We start from the raw sequence: 21,954 nt of genomic DNA, 5'->3' as shown, positions 1-21,954 counted from the left end.
ATCGTTGTTTCACATCATCATCTCCTTCATTTCTTCAACAAAAGTCATTAAAATTAGCAGATACCCACTTTTCACTATGACATTCTTTTTTGGATAGCAATGGGTTAAGAGTGTTAATCCTATTCGACCAGAATTAGGACAGAGCTAAAGCCCCTGGGGTAGAGATCTGTGCTGCTCGTTCCCGCCCTTCCCTGTGCTTGCTGGTGCGCTGTTTCTCAGTTGAAGTTACAATTAGCAGATATCCGTAAGGGAAGAGAGACAGCCCCTGCCAATCAGAGGGAAGCCTGGGAAATGTCATAGAATCTCAGCACATCTGACTGATGGCGCGTCAAAAGATACAGCAACTAAGAAATTTTAAAATGCAGTCTTTGCAATGTCTGACACAGTGCTTCAAAGCCGCTGAAGAGTAATTCCTCTACCTTAATAATAGAGTTCAAAAATTAATTATAAAGATAGAGGGGTGTCTTATAGAAGCCAAAGATTGGTCTGGCCAAAAATTTCGTTCGGGTGATGTTGTGGGAAAGCCCGAATGAACTTTTTGGCCAGCCCAGTATAAGCAAATTAAGCCAGTCTTCAGGAAGGCTGGGAGCCAGAGACGGAAAAGCCATGAGAAACTCAGCTGAAGTTTTCTCTGTCTTCAGACCTGCCTCTCTCTACACTTCTGCTCTATTCTTCTCCAGAAAACAGCTTTCCAAGCTCCTGTGTCCGTAAGTAAGAGTAAAGCTACCCCAGACACACACACACACACACACACACACACACACACACACACACACACACACACGACTGAATCAACTCCCTTGACCCAATCCCAAGTTCTATGGAGAGAAGATATAACTGGCCCAGCTTGGTCTCCCCCTCCCCCCCCATCACCTATGGTGTGGGGAGGATGGAGGTCACTGGCATGGCTGCTAAGTAACATCCCTGTTGATGGGCAGAGATGTCCAGGTGAACAGGCACTGGGTAGATGACCAGAGAGGCCTTCATCGTGTCCCCCAGTCAGTGAGACTCCATTCTCTACTCAGTGACAGTCTTCCCCTGTCCTTTCACACTGACGTAGAGGCCAGCTTTCTTGATATCTCCCTACTCCAGGTGGCTTCCCGACACCAAGTACCCTTGTCTCTTCCAGTTTCAAGTTGCCGTTAGCCTTCTACTAATTCCAAATCCCCCTGTCTGGAGGATACGTCTTGACCTCAGTGTATTTAAGGAACAAAAGCACTTGCCAAGTTGGTGACCTTGCTCTCGGCTCTGATGAGACCAGCGTGTAGGGCAAGCAGAACCTCGGGGCTGGATGGAAGCGGAAGGCGAAACTTTGCCCAGCACTGTCCCTTCAGCATGCCCTCAGAGGGAAGCCTGCCCCTGCCCAGATGAAAACCTGGATGGTCTCATCGCTGTGCTGATGGCTGTTCAGTATTCAAACCCTTTGATCAGTTTAAGCCACGGGATACAGTTTTAATTCAGAAATTTTAATACAAATGCCAACATTTTGATCAACACTTCGAGCTTCATTGACCTGAACTTGAAACATCCGACTGTGCCTCTCACGACCTAGACAATGCCGTTTTCTCTGGCTGCCACCCCCGTAGTTTCTGGTCCCTGAAGCCCACCTTCCACAGGTGTTCCCACTGGAGAAGACCCCTCCAGGTATTGTGACGTCAGCATCTCCAGCGCAGCTCCCTCCTCTGGCCCTCAGGAAACGCTCATACACGCTTTACGGGCAACAGTGGTGGGCGTGCAGCTGCTCCCAGAGCACACGGGTCCCCCTGCCCTGCCCTCTCTCTCTCTGAACTGCTGCCTCAAGCTGCTACCTTCAGCCTCTCCGCTTTGGATGCCTCGGGTGAAAGTCAGGCATCCAAACCCCGGAGGACACAAATCAAGCTGCCCTGTGGTGCTTCTGACGCCCCCTCTCCTGTGAGATAAACAGGAAGAGCTTGGACGCGTGGTTATGTGGGACTCAGCATCGCCTCCCTCAAAAACCTTCATAGGTTCTTCCCTGCACTCTACCGCTGCCCTGTTATCCGACTTTGAGTGAGGGATTCTGAAGAGGCCTCAGAGGGCTGAGCTATTTCCTTTGAGATTTGCTTCTGGCTCTGGTAACTTTTAGCATTTTACATCTATCGTCTCTGGGTGCCTCAGTCAAATTTTTACAGCTGCATCTTGTCGTACTAGTGTGAGTCTCCGAAAACTGCTTTCTTACCACCAAGGACACAGAGCGATAAAAACTTGTTCTCTAAAATCATAGGCTGTCAGAAACTTAGCTGTTTGAGTGTCAGTGAGAATGGAAGAGTCACTCTTTCCTGGACGATGGGAGCCTGTGTGTCCCTTTGACACAAGGACGCAGCCTTGATTTCCTCAGGTGCAGACCTTCGGATAAGAGATCTGGGGAAACAGCATTCCATGTTTATCTTAACTTTATGGTTACCAAGGAAATAGGACTCTGAATCCACCTTTCCGCTCATACTTGATGTCAGCAAGAATATTACTAAATGTTAATAAAATATGACTGACGGGCTTGCTCTGCTCTGAGTCCATCACAACACAGTCTCACCTAAATCTGACCTGAACTCCACCCTTCCCACACGCCCTGCGATAGCGCCGCTCTTCCTCAGTCTGGGGAGGTCCTCTCCGGGCTCCCTTGTCACAGGATCAGAAGCCTAACTACGCGAGGCTCCAGGTTTGTCTCTGATGGTGTTTGACTGCTGGGCTTTAGCATCAATGACCGATTCTCCCCAGATCAGGTCACTAGCTCCTAGGTCCCCAGGTTCTGTTTCCATGCCTGCATCTCCTTTCACTGCTCCAAGCCCCACACACTCACTGCCACCGTTGCGCATCACCGGTCAGCCCGAATCCTGCGGCTACAATGATATAACACACAAAACACCATAAACATAAGCACCTGCAGATACTCACGTCTGCTTGCTCCAGAAGAAGAGCCAGCGGAGGGTATTACAATTACCTGAAGGGCTTTTGAAAGTTACAGAAGCCCTGAGATACTGATACGATCTCGCCTGCTGTTCTCTCCCCAAATACGCATCCTTGACTAACTCATTCCAGCAGTGACCCTGTTGGTGAGGGGCGAGTACCTGCAGGTATGTTCGGGAGGTCGAGAGACTCTGCTTTGTCCTTCACTAATCCGGGGCCCTTTGTCAAGATTCTAGGTCTATCAATTTGGGGGAAACTTTTTCCTCTGAGCCCAGAGCACCAGCTTGACATTGCTTACGAGTGAAAGGAAAGAAGCTGTCCCCATGGTGACAGGGACTTTGCCGACTTATTCACCAAGTCTGGCACAGGATCGGTGCCCAGTGAACGTTTGCTAACTGAATTAACCTGGAACTCATTTTAAGATGGGAGGGTTTCAATCCACCAGTGGTACCTGAGCAAGAAGCACCCCTCCAAACGACTAGCAGTGACTGTGGTCGATCCGGCAACTTTTCCAGATTGGATTCTGATGCAGTTGGCAACTGACTTTCTCCTCAAGGGCTTCTAGGTGTGAACTGAAAGCTGTCTAATAACGCTTAGCAAGAGGGGTGAGGAGTGACAGCATGATGTGTGGGTGAATGATCCCATGAACACAAGGCTGCACGTGGGCCTCAGCATAGCTGTCACCAAGTGTGTTACAGTAAGACAGTTAAGGACCTCTGGGCTAATGAGACACGTTAAAGAGACTGATAATTGCTTCAATGCCGGGGTGCTCACCTGAGGAGCCTCAGCCTGTGTGTGGTCTCAGGTGCGCCTGTAAGACATGCCTATCTGACGGTCACGCACACGCGCACGCGCACACACACGCACGCGCACACACACACGCACGCGCACACACACGCGCACGCGCACACACACACACACACACACAAAGTTCCTCGTACTAAATCGAATATGCCTTCATCCTCCCAAGTTTGGAAAGCTGTTAATTTGAAGGAGTTTGGAGTAGTTTTGAAACACTCTTCAGGGACTTCCCTGGAGGTGCAGTGGTGAAGAATCCACCCGTCAGTGCAGGGAACATGGGTTCGAGTCCTGGTCCAGGAAGATCCCACATGCCGCAGAGCAACTAAGCCCACGCGCCTAGAGCCTGTGCTCCGCGACAAGAGAAGCCACTGCAATGAGAAGCCCGCGCACCGCAACAAAGATAGGTCCTGCTCGCCACAACTAGAGAAAGCCCGCGCGCAGCAACGAAGACCCAATACAGCCAAAAATATATATATATATATATTTATAAAAAAGAAGAAGAAAACACTCTTCAATCCATGGCATTTGAGGTGAACATAAGAGAAAAAATTTTTTAATTGCATTTGGCATTTTTGAAAAAGACCAAAACTCTTTTCGCCATGATTATGAAGTGAGAACAATGATAACATACCCCAAAATGAGTCCTGTCTCTATTTAGCCACACTCATTGTGCAAGAACAGCCCCAAGGTACAAAGAATACCTTCACTTTGCAATGCTTGTGATTGGAATAAGTGTTTTACATTGAGAAAGAAACGCACTGATAGAAAAGTTGAGAAAAAACAGAGAGAGTGAAATGGGTTGCTCAGAACTTATATTTAATTAATAGTCATCTTTGTACTTACCTTGTTGAGCTCACAAGGGAGAGAGTCACAAGCACAATCACTCTTGTTCTACTTTTGTTCCCCAGAGCCTACGATCCACCATCCTTCGTTAACTAGTGCTGACCTGGAAATGAGAAGCTTCCTCATCAAGCCACTTGGAAACTGAGTGACTCCTTCTTGCACACAGAAGATTAAGAAATGCGTAAGGAGGAGCCATCGCGGAATGGAGAGCCTTGGCGCTGCGGCAGGAGAAACCATCTGCGGGTGTGCACACACAGACGTCGCTGCCAACTAAGACGGCGCCTGAGGAGACGGCACTCTTGTTTTGTTGCCTCTATTTTCTTAACTCGTGTAGTTTTCTCATGACTACCCCTTATCCCCAAATTCCCTCTCCCTGGTAAATGAGCAGGAAACAAAGGAACTTAATAGATAAGTCTCTGAGATCTGAGTTTAAATTCTAAGATTAAAAAAACAGAAACCATGTAAGCAAAAAAAGATAGAGACAGACACACTAAATAATAATAAATTTGAGATTACAGACCTGACTGATACCACCTCAGGCAGGTGATCAAGGCCAATGTCAAGAGTGATGACAAGTCATGTTGACAGTGTGTGTGGTCTTCCTTCCCAGAACCCCGAACCCCCGTCTAAGCATGGGAGAAACAGCAGACAAATCCTAACAGAGGAGCACATGCTACAAAATAGTTAACCAGTACTACTCAAAACTGTCAAGGTCCTCAAAAACAAGACAGGTCCGAGCCCGTCACAGCCAGGAGCAGGTTAAGGAAACGTAACAAGTAAACGTAATATGGTAGCTTAGATGGGATCCTGGAAGAGACAAGCAACGCCGTGTAAAACTAAGGAAAGCTGAATAAAGTATGGGCTTTGGTTAATCACAATGTATCGATATTGGTTCATTAATTGTGATGAACGTGCTAGGTTCCTAAAAGGGAAAACTAGGTGTGTGGTATATGCGAACTCTCTGTACTATCTTTGTTATTTTTCAATAAAGGTAAAACTGCTTTAAAAATGAAGTTTACTTTTAAGAGATTATATATATGTATGCGCACGTGTATATATGTATACACGAAGGATACTGAAGTAGCTCAAGAGCTCGTGGAAGATCTGGACACCCAAGGTTGGGAAGAAGCAGTCAGGTCCGCAGCCGCCCCTCTCAACTGTGGCACTGCATTCAGTGCGACTCAGCTCTGTCACCCCTCAGGCACTGTGTCCCTCGGTCCCACGTTTCAGTCCCCAAAGAGAAGAGCCCATTGCCTGCGCCTGGCTGTCTTCACCCTGCCCAGGCTTTGGTGCTAGAATCACGGCTGCTGTCCCCATGCCTGTGTCCAGGCGACCAGTTCATAAAAGGGGAAGCTGTGACCCAGGCAGGTCCCTTTCTGGAAATACTGAGTCAGATGCTGTAAGTTAAGAAGAGGCTTAGCTGATAAAGTCAATAGCCTAAAACTTCAAGGCCAGATGTCCCAAAACAAAGGACAAAGGAGCATCCTTGTCATTTGCATTTGCCATTTTACATGCTAGAAAAGCTCTTCTGTTGATTACTACATTTTACGAAATCAAGATTCATAAAAACTGATTTCTAAAAGAAATTGGTTTAGCCCCCAAGGACTCACGCCAACTCTCCTGACTTCTAAATACAACTCCTTAACTTTTTAAAAAACTATTTTAAGGAAAGTCTGCAAAGGTTCACGGTGATGGAAACCATGGAAGTTTTGCCACATTGGTGCAGAGGCAGGGAGACCAGTGCAATGGAGACCCCCCTAGGAGAGGCCTGGGATGGTCAACGACTGAAGGGCTGCCGCCCCCCAGCCTCTGCTAGGCCACGTGGCTGGCGCCTTGGCAGAAATTAGGAAAAGACACCACTCTTCAAGATACTTCACTTCCATTTGCTGGAAATTTGCTGTAATATGCTGCTTTTGGTAGAACAAGACACTTCACTCCCACCTGCCAGGACTAATAAAACTACAAACGTGTGACACCTATGACAGAACCACGGTGGCCTGTGTGCTGCCCAAGCTCCGCGACCCTGTGATGTCACTCTGGGCGCCACCGCCTGCTACGAGCAAGTGGCATTTATTTAGAGCTTGGCAAGCTTGAGCTCACTTTCATGCCTCCTTGTATATGATTCTCCCAACAGAGTGGGCGTTCCAGCTGTCACAGGTAATCGTTATTTTGTTTACCTTGGATTGAAATAAAGAACGCAGCTCTTGCACTGATCCTGTAATTGCAATGCCTTTAACCGTAACAGTGGGGTAACAGCAGTTGTGGTGCTGAGGTGTTATGATCTTTAGGTGGGAAAACACCTCAAAGCACTGTGCCTGGGACCTCACAGACCACAAGGTCTCCCTGGATTCCTGGTTCCTTCTTCCCCACATAAAAACATTGCATGGCTCACCAGAGCAGGCTGGATTCTCTGATGAAAAGCCGTAGGACTGTTCTCCCGGAAGTGCTCTCAGATACACAGGACTCCATCTCTGTGCGCTGGGACACGGAACGGTGTTTTACCTGCCCAGATCCAGATAAACACCATCAGTAGGCAGTGTGTGTTTGTTTTTCTGCGAAAATTGTACTGCAAGAAGCAGGCTATGACTTCTATTTATTCACTAGAGAACCAACTTCTCCATGTAATGTAATGAAGCTTTAGAAATCCCTTTCAAAGACATTTTCTCCTTGAAAAAGATTTGCTTGCTTCATTTATTTATTCAGAATGAGACTGTGTCTTAAATTAGCTGAATTTTGAGTTATGTTTGGCTACACTGAAGTAAATAAGGACATAAATTCAGAGGGGGTATTTAAATATTGAAAATTCCATTCATAAAAATACACATTTATCCATACAAATGAACCTTCTGGTGCCCTTCGCTGCCTCCAGAAGGGAAACTGCTCTGCTTAAGGCACTGGGGGGATCATTTGTTTACTTCTTTCAGTCACACCTGGGACTTCTCCATGTAAAGGAATCAGTCAGTATCTCTGGAGGGGAAAAATCTGAGAGATGAACATGAATTGAAGGAAAAGAAATGAGTTGAGGGAGAGAAATGCCTTGGAGGAGGGACTTCCTTTGGGGTCCAGCATGGTTAAACTGTTTGAAGCAGCAACGAGCGATATATGTTTGCAGAAGAATGAGGATACCAGCTGGGATGGAAGATTTCTGTAGGGAAGGGTCGGACAACGATGGGATGACCTAGATTTCCAGGCTGAGAAAGTTGGATCAGGTCTGAAAGCCAGCAGGAATTGCTAAAGCTTTTTAGCTTGTGAGGAAAATGGTATTTAAGGAAAATTAATCTGGTAGGGGAAAAAAGACTGTTTCAAAGTAAAATCATTGAAATTATTTTTTATTTTTTGCAATACTAGTGAGAAAGAGGACCCTTACAATCAGCCTATTTCAAAAAATAGACTATTGAAGTGACCAAATACCTAAGGATAGTGGAGCTGGGCATGCTGAAATGACTGCATATTCTTTTCATACCCTCTTTGCCTTACATGCTCTTAATACTCAGGGTGAGTGCCAAATCTTTGTTTCACAGTTGTTGATGTATAGTTGTATTTTTTTCAGTAATTTAAAATGATTATTTCATTTCTATTCATTTCTTTTCAAATCATCTATTTCCACATGTTCAACTTCTCATGTGTCTTTTGGTGTGTGTGTGTGTGTGTGTGTTACAGTGGTTTGTTGTAAATGAAGGCCCTGGGAAAGGCCCGTGAAGCAGCTTCCCTCCTCACTGTAACCGGAAGTGATCTTGGGAAAACAGGGCTCTCCCTGAGCTCAGCATCCTGGGAGGAAGAGGCCTGCCCTGGGATCCCCTCAGGGCCCAGAGCCCATTGTGAAACACTCTGATCAAGAAGCTTCCTTCCCACAGGGCACCCAGGAAGCTCACCAGTCCCAGATCTATGCCTCACCCGAACTTGGATCTGGAAGGTTTCAAACCTTAATGATGCTGCTAGAAGCCAGAAAGAAGAGCTGGCATTTCACATATGTAAGCAGTTTTCTATCCTGCAAAAGAGAGAGACCAGAATATATCTTTGGGGCAGTCTGTTTTGGAAAACCAGAAAGAGGTTAATTACAGATCTGTAAATAGACACCAAATGAGAAAGACCTTTTCATACTATTTCTCTGTACATCTAAATTGCTCCCTGTTAAGTAAGAGTAATAGTGAACACCTGTTAAATATCTTACCTGGATTCTGGCATTCAGTCCTCACAGTAAACACCATGGGATATATATTATTATCTCTATTTTACAGATGAGAAAAGTGAGGTTAGTGTGATTATGTTAATAGCCCCCTTTTTTTTTTGGTCACACCATATGCAACTTGTGAGATCTTAGTTCCCCGACCAGGGATTGAACCCATGCCCTTGGCAGTGAAACCGTGGCGTCCTAACCACTGGACCACCAGGCAATTCCCAATTGCCCAAATTTAGATGATTAATAATTGGCAGAGCTGGGGATTAAACACGTCTGCCTCATGTCAAAGTCAAAACCCTCAACTGTCATTCTTAACCCTTCGGATTACATTTTCTTTATCGAATTTTTTTAAAGAATTTCTTTAGACTGCACTATGTTTGCAGGCCATTGCTTGTTTTCATAGTATGTGTGTTTAGCTTTGCAGATACTCATGGAAGATAAAAAAAACCTGCTTTTCTGAAAAATTTAGAGAAACACAGGATACATTTTGGGCCACTTCTGGGCCACATGATGAAATGAATCGCACAGCCAAGGAAGGAGCCAATCTTCCAACTCATGTAAGGAGTCCTGTGCTCCGGGACCTGGGACAACCTAGCAGCATTGACCCTGACAAGGAGAAGCAGAGCAGGAGAAAGCCAGTGGAGACCTTGTGTTGACTGACCACATGAAAGTTGGAGTGTATGTAGTCCCTGTCCTGAAGAAGTAGTATTGAGCTAACCATTAGCTCAGAGGCCTAGAAGTTAACGTTTTTACTATGTGTCTAAAGGAAATGCTCGTGACTCAAGAGTAGGGAGAGAGAGGGAGGCAAGAAGTTTTGTGTGACGAAACTTTGAAAAATCCTCCCACGCCCACCTCTGACCTCCATTCTCCACAAACACAGCAGGCAGTCCCCAAACCTCTCTCTGTCACTCTCAGCTCTCCCTGGCACCCAGGCCTGGTGGCTCTTGTCTCTCCTTGACGCAGTCTCTTCCCTTTGATTCCTACTCACCCTCCTCTCCCGTGGGTGAAACTCCATCCTTGCTGGAGTACATCCCTGCTGTCACTTCTCCATTTTCTCTAAACCCAAATCCAGCACCATAAAAGCCCAGCAACTAAGCTGAGAAAGACAAAATTCCCTTTAGCAGGTGTAAAAGGGGAAAAAGCCATGAACACTCACCTGTTAATGGGACTTTACTTTTGCCATCTTATCACGTGAGGACCAGGTGAAACTTGGGTCCCCCAGTTCTGCATGAGCTTCTCCTTCTGCTTCTGCTAAGACGTCTCAGGCAAAACTAGGCACAGCTTTTCCCAAATACAAGCCCTATGCTGGGGAAAGACTGCCGCTTGAAGAGTTATGAAATGACCAGGAAACGGCAGGTGAGGAAGTTCAGTCTCCAGCCCTGGAGCCACATGGATGGGGCTTGATGACGTAGGTGCTGGTTGACCACGGACGTGTTATTTCACCTCTCAACGCCCTGGTGTCCTCATCTGCAAAACTGGGATCTGGACATTCAGTAAACCAATATTTATCGAATGTCTACTATGTGCCACGCCCGTGTTAGGTTCTGGGGATACACAGTGAACAACACAGAAAAACAATCCCTGCCCTCATAAGCATACCTTCCAGTGGGATGATAATAGCCATATTTACCTCTTAGTAGTTACTGTGAGAATTAAATGAGATAATAATAATAACACTGAACACCTATGTCATGATTATTATGTTCAGAATGACTGTAAGTACTTGGCATGTTTGTTAATTCAAGGAGACTTTACTTTTTCTTGGCCATCTAGTGGAGCCTATCAGGGATGGGACACAAGAGAAACAAAACATACTGAGATGGTTGCCCAAACAATGAAAAGTTATATGATAATCAAAGTACTTCTTTTTTCTTAACACATTAAATAATAAGATCCAGTGACACGTTTAATGATACCATAACTTTGAAGCACTAACGAGTCCAGATGTAACTAATTTCCGCATTCAAGTTCACAGGCATCCACTGGCTTGTAGACCCCAGGATTAATTCAACCATCATCATAACCCTATGAAGTAGGTATTATTATTCTTATTCCTTCTTACGGGTGAGGAAACTGCAGCACCGAGAGGTTACGTGGCTTGTCCTCGGCTCCTAAGTGATGGAGCTGCGATCCGCTCCACGGCCAGCGTTCTTAACACAGTGTAAGGTTGAGGTCGGGGCTTGCCTCATGGTCAGGGTCAATACCACTGGCTGGTAGTTGAAAGGAGTAATTGAATACGTAGTAGAAGCGTTAGTAAGAGAGTGTATCTAGGGGATGAGGGATCGTCTGTACCAGTATTAAGAAAACCCTTAAAGGGAAAAACTCCACTGTGTAGCGATGAAGACCAGGTAGGACACAGTGCCTACCTTGACTCTGAGTCTCGGAGGCTCGTCCAAACCCAGTGCTGCCTGGCTGTGAGCTGAACACCAAAGACTCTGGGGTATGTGACGATGCAGGGGAATGTTCTTGGGTTGATGAAAGCCTCTTATTTTTATTTGTATAGTCCCACATTAATTATTGGGATGTTTCTGTACTTCTAGTAGGTACTGTCACCAAAAGACCCTAGCACCTAAATCATTGTGGCAGAATAAAAAGAACACTTTTCATCTTGCAGAGAAGGGTGGCTGCTCTTCTCCCTGCTGTCATCTGGAAACATGAGAGGTCAGAGGTGCAGGGATGGAGGAGGTCCCCCAGGCCCCCTATAAATAGTCATTGAATTGAAAGGTGTTGAAAAGGGAAAGAAACTTACACTTCTCCAAATGGTGACAAGCCACACTTCAGCTGCAACTTTTGAAAAGAAAAAGACCAACAAAAGAAGTCCAGATCGTTAGTGCGGAGAGCTTACTGCCCAGGAGGAGTGAGCGCACGCCGCCGAGGCCGACGGAGCAGCATGAGACGACCTCCTCTTTCCCGTAAGTCTGCCTTGGAAGGCATTTTTCTAATTTCTGTCCACAGCACATTTTTACTGTGACAAGGCACTTGTTCCTTAACATTCACCTGGCACACTGCTCTCATCAGCAAGGCAGAAAACGTGGCAGGGTGTGCCCTGTCCCACCATGAAGGTACATGCCCATCGATTCACCAGACGGTTCGTGACCCCCTGTCCCAGGCTCCACCTACAAACCTCAGGACGAACGTGCAAAAGGGAGTTGAAGTGCTGGTGGCCACCGAGCCCAGTGCTCAGCCTTGATGGCAGAGTATCAGCTAACGGCAGAGGGTACGATGACGCCAGAGATGCCGGAGCGTCTGCACACATTCCTCTCCAGGCCATCAGCCTTGACTTGGGAAAGGAGCACATGTGACCAGCTGCACTGAAAAAACACCATCGTGAACCTTCGCAGAGAAACCAGATGGCTCCAGGCCGACGGTAAAAATAGCTCGTCACACAGCACAGCCCAAACTAGAAGCGAGGCAGTGCTTTAGGGCCTCTCAGGTTTTGATTTCAACTGGCCAAAAAGGTTAAAAAGTGTTTTAACTCAACGGAGAGAAACTGCCTTGGAAAGAGAGGTTAAAAATACAAGTGTTCTGCATTTTACCTGCTTATTTCATATTCGACTGTCACCAGCAAAAGAATGAAAAGTATCTCCAGCTAGATAAAAAAAGTATGTGTCTTTCTTCTTGTTTGACCATAATAAGAAAAACTGGCGGATCAGCGTGCAGCTCAGTAAAGAACTTCTGCAATACGTGTGCTAACGGGAAGGGTGGACATGAAAACTTGTGCTTTGTATTTAATGATGTTTGAAGACTCAGATTTACAGACTTATTGGAGCTCTAATTTGTTTATTTTGTTACTTATTTCACAGAAGCTGTTTAATCCATCTCCCATTGCTCCAGTGAGGTTTCTATTTCTACCCATGGGGGTGAATCACCCTTGGCCATTTAGGGATACGTTTAGAACATGATTTTTCAAGTCAGGACCCAAGTGAAAGTTTGATTCCCCAACCAGAGCCTAGAAGCTCAGCACACTAGCAGCCATTGTGCTCTGCCTTGGTGTTGGCCTTGGTGCACTGATTGTATTACACAGAATAGAGGTGATTGGAAGAGTTCCACAGACCAAAAATAGCTCGGATAATAAGTCCTTACAGGACAAGAGGAAGTGAGTGGCATTTGACTTGGGGTTCCCTCTGTCCCCTGACCTGGTGAACAAGAACACACTTTTGTATCTTTCGGTTGTTGAAACTGACGTGGTCTGGGTCCACATTCAATCAGCAAAGAAGTACTTGTCCTCACACACAGTGTTGTTCTGTCCCGGGAACCGTGAATGCTTTTCTTATTCGACTTAAACTTCTAGTGCCTCGTTAATAGAATAGACCCTTGATGCCTGGTTGCTAAAAAATCTCAGCTCTGTGGGGATTTACTTTTGAGTTCTCAATAAAAGATAAAAATAAGTAAAACTGAATCTAATTAGAACGTTCACCTACATGCCATAAATAGTTTCAGTGTTCAATTCCACATCTTCAAAAGTATAGAATAATTGTCCTTGAAGGTCTATTTTATAGTTTTTAAAGTGTGAATCCCTTGAAACTGAACATTATCCCTAGTGTTCCTTTTTGTTCAGTAGGGCAGAATTTTAATACGACAAGGATGAGGTTTGTGAATTTATAACAGCCCTGGTAGGATTCTCAGCTTTTTCTCTCTGAGTGTCAGGAGTTAGCTCAGAGTCATTTCTGAGAAAAGAAAAGTAAAATCCTTCCACCCACCTTGAGACTTTTCCTTAACTGTTTTTTTGATTAAAAGTTGATTTCCATTCCAAAAAGAGAAACTCATAGTTCTGATCTTATTTTTCTACCTAACAGAAGAAAAGTTTACATGCTTTTCTCCTCCATTGGAAGACTTCCATAATTATAAATATTTTGACCCATGTTTTCTTGTAATACCTCGTGGTTCTATTTTTAGCATTTACATTTTCTATAGAGCTGGAATTTATTTTGGTGTAAAGAATAAAATAGGGCTTCCCTGGTGGCGCAGTGGTTGAGAATCTGCCTGCTAATGCAGGGGACACGGGTTCGAGCCCCGGTCTGGGAGGATCCCACATGCCGCGGAGCAACTAGGCCCATGAGCCACAACTACTGAGCCTGCGCGTCTGGAGCCTGTGCTCCGTAACAAGAGAGGCCGCGACAGTGAGAGGCCCGCGCACCGCGATGAAGAGTGGCCCCCGCTCGCCACAACTAGAGAAAGCCCTCGCACAGAAATGAAGACCCAACACAGCAAAAATTAATTAATAAACTCCTACCCCCAACATCTTCTTAAAAAAAAAAAAGAATAAAGTATAAACCCAGTTCTGTATAATGGCTTTCCATTTGTCCAAATACAATGTGGCACTGACTTGAAACACTTTTATTCCGTACTAAGATTTACGTATACCGGCCTCTCTGTTCTTTTCCATTGCCATATCTATTTTAATTACCACAGTTTTAACCAGTGTATTTTTTATGTTGCCACATTGTTTTAACCACTGTATTATATATCATAACACATTTTATATTTATTACGCCATATATTAAAATGTATTATAAAGAGATACTGTTCATCTTTTCTCTTCTTTTCCAAAATTGCCCTGGCTACTCCTTGAACCTCTTAATAATCTGTGGCCTAATCGATCAAGTCTTCTGGCCGCCTCCCTGTCCTCCAATTGGCTGGGGTATCTATTATTAATTTAGATAGTACAAATATTTCAAAATGTTCCTTGTGCTGAAGCATAAAAGTATTCAGTATTCCTTGAATACTTCCCCCTGAAGTTTATTCGTAAGTGCTTAAGGTTTTGGGTTTGTGGTTGTGACTGAGTGAATGCTCTCTCTCTTACTTGATATTTTCATTTTCTTTTTTGAGTTTAGGAAAGTATGGATTTTTTGCACATTACTTTTAAAACTAACAGCTTTGCTATATTCTTTTAATATTTCTAATTGTTTTTCAGTTGTGAAACTTTCTTTAGTAGATAAAGCAAAACTGAGTCACATTTGTACTTTACATCATCAAAATATAGAGTCTGAAATAATGAAGTTTTGCTGTAACTGAGGACATGCACATTTCTATCCATCTTTTTAGCTTTCATATCTTTACAGATTTGAACCTTGTCCAACAGGAACAAAATAAAAATGAAGGTGTAGGGCCCACTCTCAGCCCATTGGCTAAAATACCCTGATCATAAGCACTTTTTCCCATTCTCTTTATTACAGGTTTTCGCTTTTGTACAATGGAAAGAGCGATAATTCCTCTTTTCTCCCTACTTTGAGGTGATATGAGGATGAATGAGACAATGAAGCCAGGTGCTGTGAATAGCTTCCCGACAGATACCACACTGCATCCACCAAACACATCTGCCAGTACTCACCAATAAAGCTGCTACCTGCAGGTTTTAGCGTTGGTAAGAGTGGAGTAGCTTGTATTGTACTTGCCTTACTTTTGATATCACAATTATAAACTCTGAACTTTTTTTTTAATGATTTGAAGGCACTGGGGAGAAACTGGTTGAAGGCGTCAGGCAGTGTGGGGTGGCTGGGAGTCAGGAAGAAAGCCGAGACTTACTGGACTGAGGGGTAGAAGACGGAGAATGGGGCAGTGGAGTGGTGGGTACTGAGGGTAGAAATCCTGGAACAGAGGGAGCCGCAGAGTCGGAATATAAACTCCTCTCAAACCCTCTACTGACTCAAACTGTGCATCTGTTGGGTGGACTGCAAAACATCTAGCAGAAAACAAAAGGCACAAGACAAAGAGATGAGGAGAGATTCTAGCTGTTCCCACCACAAAGCAAACAAAGTTTAGAGTTTTGAAACCTACCAAGTTAGAGGGGCTCGGTAAACACCTCAGAGTTATTCTGAAACCATAAAAGGGCCCTCCCTTACAGTAAACGTTATGTCCCAGGACTGCAGGGTTCACCCCAGGAGTAAGAGAGAAACCAAAACAGACCTGCCCTCAATACATGTTAAACCAAGACTCCACAAGTTAGAGTAGGTCACTCAGTACTTTAACCGCCTGCTATTCCACAAATCAACACTCTTCAAGGAACATAAGAGATTCCGTAGTGTCTACAATGTGTCATCTACAATGTCCTGTATACCATAAAGAAATTACTATACATGTGAAGAAACAGCGGAATGTAATCCATAGTTAAGAGAAAAATCAGTCAGTCGAAATATATTCTGAATGACTAAGATGTTGGAATTAGCAGATATGAATTTTTTTAAAGCAGATGTTATAAATAAGTTCCAAAAAATAAACGATAAGATGGCCATAAGGGGTGAGCAGATGGAAAATCTCAGAAAAGAAATGGAAACTATACTTTAAAGAGGAGGAGAAGGCAAGAAGAACCAAAATGAAACTCTAGAGCTGACAAGTGTAATATCTGGAACGAAAAAAACTTCCTGGATGGGCTTCACAGCCAATGAAGAAGCAGAAGAAAGGGTCTGTGAATTTGAACACAAATCAGTAGAACTTATCCAATCTTAAAAAACAAAAACAAACAAACAAACAAAAATAAAACACCTGAAGAAAAAGAGAAAAGGGATCCAAAAAAGGTCAAGGTAAAAGGTGTAACTGGGTATCTTTTGAGGACCCCATCCAAATCAAGGTTCAATCCATGGCTCAGTGAGCTCTCGCAGAACTGCTTCCAAAGGCCTCACTTTCTGGATGAACAGCTTAACTTAGGCCACCTCTCCACGTCTTCCCAGCCCCGTGAACCTCAGCATCACCCTTGTTGATCCAGTGGAGGCTATCCTGACGGAAGGGGAGGGTGCCTGGAAGCATCTGTCAGTTTTTTGGAGGTGGCCTCCTAACTGTAACAATGAAATGACCCTTGACTTCCCCAGTAAGGTGGAGCACTCTACAAAAATTAGTTGAGTGAATGATTGTACAATCTGAAGGAAGAAGAACATGGGAGACTGAGAAGGCTCCTGAGAAAGTGGCTCACGCTATTGACCTGCTGACCCAACAGGAGCCAAAGCATGGCCAGAAGAAGATGGATGAACTGAGCCAAAAACCAGAGGTTTAGAGAGCGGAGGTTTCAGAGAGATCCGAAACAGACGTAGTTGGAATAAGGCAGTAAAGGAACTGGAGGGGAAAAAGGCTCTGCTCAAAGAGTGAGCACAAGATTCAAGAGGCAATCTACCTACAGGAGATGGCAGGACGCAGAACTGCCTAGCCAGTCCAGATCCTTCAAAGGAAATCTGCGCATCCACGCAGACCCAGCAGGGGAGCTCACAAAATCAGCAGAAGCACTGGCTCTTCATCTTCTCCAGAACTGAACTCGATTTCCTCCCCCATCTTAGCAAACGGCGCCTCCAGCTGCCTAATTATGTCCTATAGGAAACCTGGGAGTAATGTTTTATTCTTCCCTTTCCTCGCTCCCACATTCAACCGCTCGAGAACTATTGGTTCTTCTGTCTCCACTGTCACCACTCTGTTTCAGGCTGTTATCACCTTTGTGCCAAACTATTGAAATAGATGTTTATTTGATTTCTCTGCTTCCCACTCTTGCCCACCTTCATCTTTTCTCTACACATCAACCCCTGTGACCATATGAGAATATAAATTGGATCATTACTTCCCTACTTAAATCAATAGCTTCCATCACACCTGATACAAAATTCACATTTTTTACTGCACAATCGAAACCCTATTTCCCCAATCTCATTGCTCACAACTCCTCACCTAGATCATTATTCCAGTCTCCCCAATATTGTACAGACTAACACTAGTATGGCAAACTCCTCCCTCTTCTAGCTGGACACCTTCATGGAATATCTTCTTTCTCTCTTTGTGAAGTGATCTCCTACCTGTATCAAATGTCTGACTCCTTCTTTTCCTGTGGCTCTCCACTGAGAAGGCCACTTCCTCAGAAACGCCTTCCCTTACTCCCTTGTCTGAAGTCGATCTTGGCTACTCTCCCACTCAGCACCCTATTCATTTTGTGAGACTTACGCCAACTTGGAATTAAGCATGTTTTACTTGTTTGTTTACCATCTTCCTACTAGAATATAAGTTCAGTGAGGGCAGAGTCACAGCAATTTTGTTCAGCTCAGGACCCAGCACACTGTAGGTGCCCCACAGATATTTGATAAATGACTGAATGGAGGGAGACATCTTCAGAGTTCATGTAGACCCCCTCCCACTTCCCAGCTCCTCAATGAGTAGACCTACCTTCAATCTCTTCCCCACACTAATCTCACGGAGAACAGGGGCCTCAAGCAAGTAAAGCTATAAGTTCCTGATGTAAAGTTCTGGGGAGGTCGTTAGAAACAATTTTAAGTAAATTTAGCTAAAAATCATGATAGGGATTGTAAGGCAAGAAACCACATACTCAATACCATAGTGTACTCACTATTCAATCAAGATATTTCAATTCAATCCCGATAATTGGTCTTGTTCACCCATATTTTAGCAAATCAGCCTGAGATAAAAATGATCATACAAACAAAAGATGCTATCCCCAAAAGTGATCTTCAGTTTGTAGTTTTAAAAATATTATCTTTACCTAGAAAACCAGAACAATTTTTATTCTCACATTTCATCTCTTGGTGTTACTGAGGTCACGGACACAGGCTTTAGACATTTAGAAATTATACGTTCTACCCTCGATACGGGAGTATGGTGCCACTGACTCACGTTAATTGAGCAGCCATTTGCCCTATTTATCCAGCTGTGGTACTGGCTTGGGTTACCCCATCTACCCTTTCCTTGAGTTCTCTTTCCAGCTACCCTAGGAGCTTTTATTCTTCTAGAAATTAAGTGACCTGCAAATCTTGGTTTCATTAGCACCATGTTTTAAGAAATTTAGGTAGTATTTGAGACACATGCACTGCCAGTGTGTCCAATGTGTGTCTGTGTGTGTGTCTGCGTGTGATTAATAAATTACAGGTGGCTTATCTTGATACAGTATTTCTACTTCCCATCCATTCCCTGAGGACTGTCCTAACCCTATCCTGCCCTCACTCCATTTACGTGACTTATGATGTAAATTAAAATTGAAAGGACATCATTAAAATAGTTTTGAAGCATGTGGGAGTTTAAAAGTTACTGCTTTACAGTTTTGTTTTGTTTGGCAGTTTAGATACATTTTATAACCTAAATAGTAATTTAGAATAGGAAGAGTATAAGCCTGTTAGAATTATTATAGCTAGAAAACTTTATCATAGTATGTCGTGTGTATGTACAAAATCAACATTATTGAGCACTTAAGTTGTAGTATATATTTTATAATATGTTACCGCATTTAACCCTCAAATTATTCTGCAAGGTACATGTTATCATTTGCTTTTTACAGAGGAGGAAACTGGTGCAGAGAGAGATTAAGCACCACAGCAAATGTCCGGCAGCTGATACATACATCCAGGATTTGAACTCATCCACAGTGTCTGGCTGCAAAGGTTGTGCTTGTAGCACTGTGAGAATTCTACTAATTTAGCAGAATGTGTTAAAATTCCAGTATTCTGGAATGTGTTGTTCTAATTCCTGAGTTATGCAGTTATACGGCCCTTGTTAGCACATGGGTCATAAATTTTCAACTGGAGTAAATCTTTCACTCAGAAGAAACAGGAAACGGTTACACGCAGTTCTGTGATGCTCTGTTTTGCAACATTATACATTTGTGAAACTACCATCACACAGGAAATAATGTAACCAAAGTCTGCTAAAAATATGGCAGTACAAACAACTTTAATCTCCTTTCTTAGAATGTAATTTTTTCAAGCATTTTCAAAGAAACAGTTTCCATCTGAAGAGAGGCCCATGTAGACACGTTTTAAAGAGAGACGTGGAAAGCACCTGGAATTGATTTCTGTTAAGTCTATCTAGAAACAAGGAGAAGCAGAGGGCTCCTCCCAAACATCTGAACTCAGATATATACATAAAATATCTTTGGGCTGGGAGAAACGTGTGTGTGTGTTGGCGAGTTGGGGGGCCCTGAGGGAGGGGAGCGGGGGTGGTTATGGGGGTCACCAGGAAGGAGTGAAGGAGGAATTCTAAGAACAAAGTTTTAGAACAACTTAGGAAGAGGAGTTTGAGTGCAAGTTCCAGTTCAAAATACTAAACATAAGAAAAACTTAATCTAGATAAAACAGAAGAAAACACACCTGGTTGTGTTTTTCCCTCTAAACCCTCAACTGTTCACCACAATTGAATCCAGGATCAGATGATGGCATGGTGTCTGTTTGAAGCTGAGGTTTTGTTTCTTTTTCTTTAGTTGCCAAGCAACGTGTTTGCTTAGATGTTCTTTCCCATTACGTTTATGTTCATATGCTGGATGTTTATTTGCTCTGATACAAACCATGTACAAACTTACAGGGGTTAAAATATTTTGTGCAATTCTAATATTGATATTTTCCCTTTATGGACCTCTATTTCTCTCAAACTTTTTCTATTTATGAACATACACGTTTTGTCCAAATAGCTAGGGAATATTTTAAGTGAAAGAGAAAGTGGGATTATGGCTCAAGACAGATGGAACACATGCATTTTCTTTTGCTCCTTTCCAAAATCTATCTATGAGATGAAATGTATTTCAAAATTATGTTATTTACGGTTGTGGAGCAAACTTGGGGGCTTAAAGCAACAAACATTTTTTTGGTGTCCCATAGTCTGGTGGGGATTAGGGAGCATTTTACCTGGGAGTTTCCAGCCGGGGGTCTCTCACGAGGCTGTAATCAAGATGTTGGGTGGGCCGGGGGTTGGGCTGCAGCCATCTGAAGGCGGTACGGACCTGGGGTTTGTTGCCGAGCTCCCTCCCGTGGCTGTTGGCAGGAGGCCTCAGCTTCTTACCGTGGGGCCTCTGCGCAGCGCTGATTGAGTGATCTCCTGACGTGGCACCTGGCTTCCCTCAGCTCGAGTGACCCCAGAGATGGAGGGCAAGGCGGAAGCCAGCGTGTCTTTCCTGACCTAGCCTCAGAAGTCCAGCTTCTATTAGTCACACAGACTAACTTTTTTTTAAAGTGGGGCGTAGTTGTTTTAAAATGTTGTGTTAGTTTCTACTGTACAGCAAAGTGAAGCAGAGTTCCCTGTGCTCTGCAGCAGGTTCTCATTAGTTAATCTATTTTATACATATTAGTGTGTATACACGTCAATCCCAGTCTCCCAGTTCATCCCACCACCACCACTCCCCACGCCCCTGTTTTCCCCCCCTGGTGTCCATACATTTGTTCTCTACATCTGTGTCTCTGTTTCTGTCTTGCAAACCGGTTCATTGGTACAATTTTTCTAGATTCCACATACATGCGTTAATATACGATATTTGTTTTTCTCTTTCTGACATACTTCACTCTGTATGACAGTCTCTAGGTCCATCCACGTCTCTACAAATGACCCAATTTCGTTCCTTTTTATGGCTGGGTAATATTCCATTGTATATATGTGCCACATCTTCTTTATCCATTCATCTGTCGATGAACACTTAGGTTGCTTCCATGACCTGGCTATTGTAAATAGTGCTGCAGTGAACATTGGGGTGCATGTGTCTTTTGGAATTATGGTTTTCTCTGGGTATATGCCCAGTAGTGGGATTGCTGGGTCATATGGTAGTTTTATTTTTAGATTTTTAAGGAACCTCCATACTGTTCTCCATAGTGGCTGTATCAGTTCACATTCCCACCAACAGTGCAAGAGGGTTCCCTTTTCTCCACACCCCCTCCAGGATTTGTTGTTTGTAGATATTCTGATGACGCCCATTCTAACTGGTGTGAGGTGATACCTCATTGTAGTTTTGATTTGCATTTCTCTAATCGTTAGTGATGTTGAGCATCTTTCCATCACACAGACTAACTTTAATACAAAGTAGGGAGGAGTTGGAAGGGATGTGCATACGAGGAGAAGGAGATCACTGGGGGCTTATCTCGGAGGCTGGGCACCACAGAAAGAAAAATCCAAATCAGCACAGTAGAAGGGACATGGTAGCCATCTGAAGACCAGAAAATAAGAGGACTTTCGGGAGGGTAGAAAGCAAATGGAACTATAGACTATTGATAGATAAATAAAAACAAGAATCCTGGATATAAAAACCTATGGATGTTGTCAAATGAATAGTCAGAGGGAAATTTATAGCCTTAATTCATTATTAGAAAATCCAGAATATGGAAAATATATTAACTAAACATTTAACTCAAATAATTATAGAAACTCATTAATTTCAGCTTTTGTTTGGCCTAAGAGTTTTTAAAAAAGTACTTATGAACAATAAAACCACAAGCTGTTTCTCTAAAAAGACCAAAAAGTAGCAAAGCTTT

General features: G+C 43.8%; 1 protein-coding gene across 1 annotated transcript in view; it reads right to left on the bottom strand.

Annotated features, from left to right (window-relative positions):
• MPP7 (MAGUK p55 scaffold protein 7) overlaps nucleotides 1-8,552 on the bottom strand; it is a 263,462-nt gene extending 254,910 nt beyond the window's left edge. Inside the window, exons 1-2 of the mRNA XM_019933608.3 lie at nucleotides 8,461-8,552; nucleotides 6,959-7,068 (exon numbers count right to left, since the gene is read on the bottom strand). The gene's annotated coding sequence lies outside the window, so the exon portion shown is untranslated. The remainder of the gene's footprint in view (nucleotides 1-6,958; nucleotides 7,069-8,460) is intronic.
• Nucleotides 8,553-21,954: the final 13,402 nt, after the last annotated feature.

This window comes from Tursiops truncatus, chromosome 2 (assembly GCF_011762595.2).
Source record: "Tursiops truncatus isolate mTurTru1 chromosome 2, mTurTru1.mat.Y, whole genome shotgun sequence".
Classification (NCBI taxonomy): Eukaryota; Metazoa; Chordata; class Mammalia; order Artiodactyla; family Delphinidae; genus Tursiops; species Tursiops truncatus.
The sequence above is the reverse complement of the archived record's forward strand: the minus strand, read 5'-3'. Positions and strand labels throughout refer to the sequence as shown.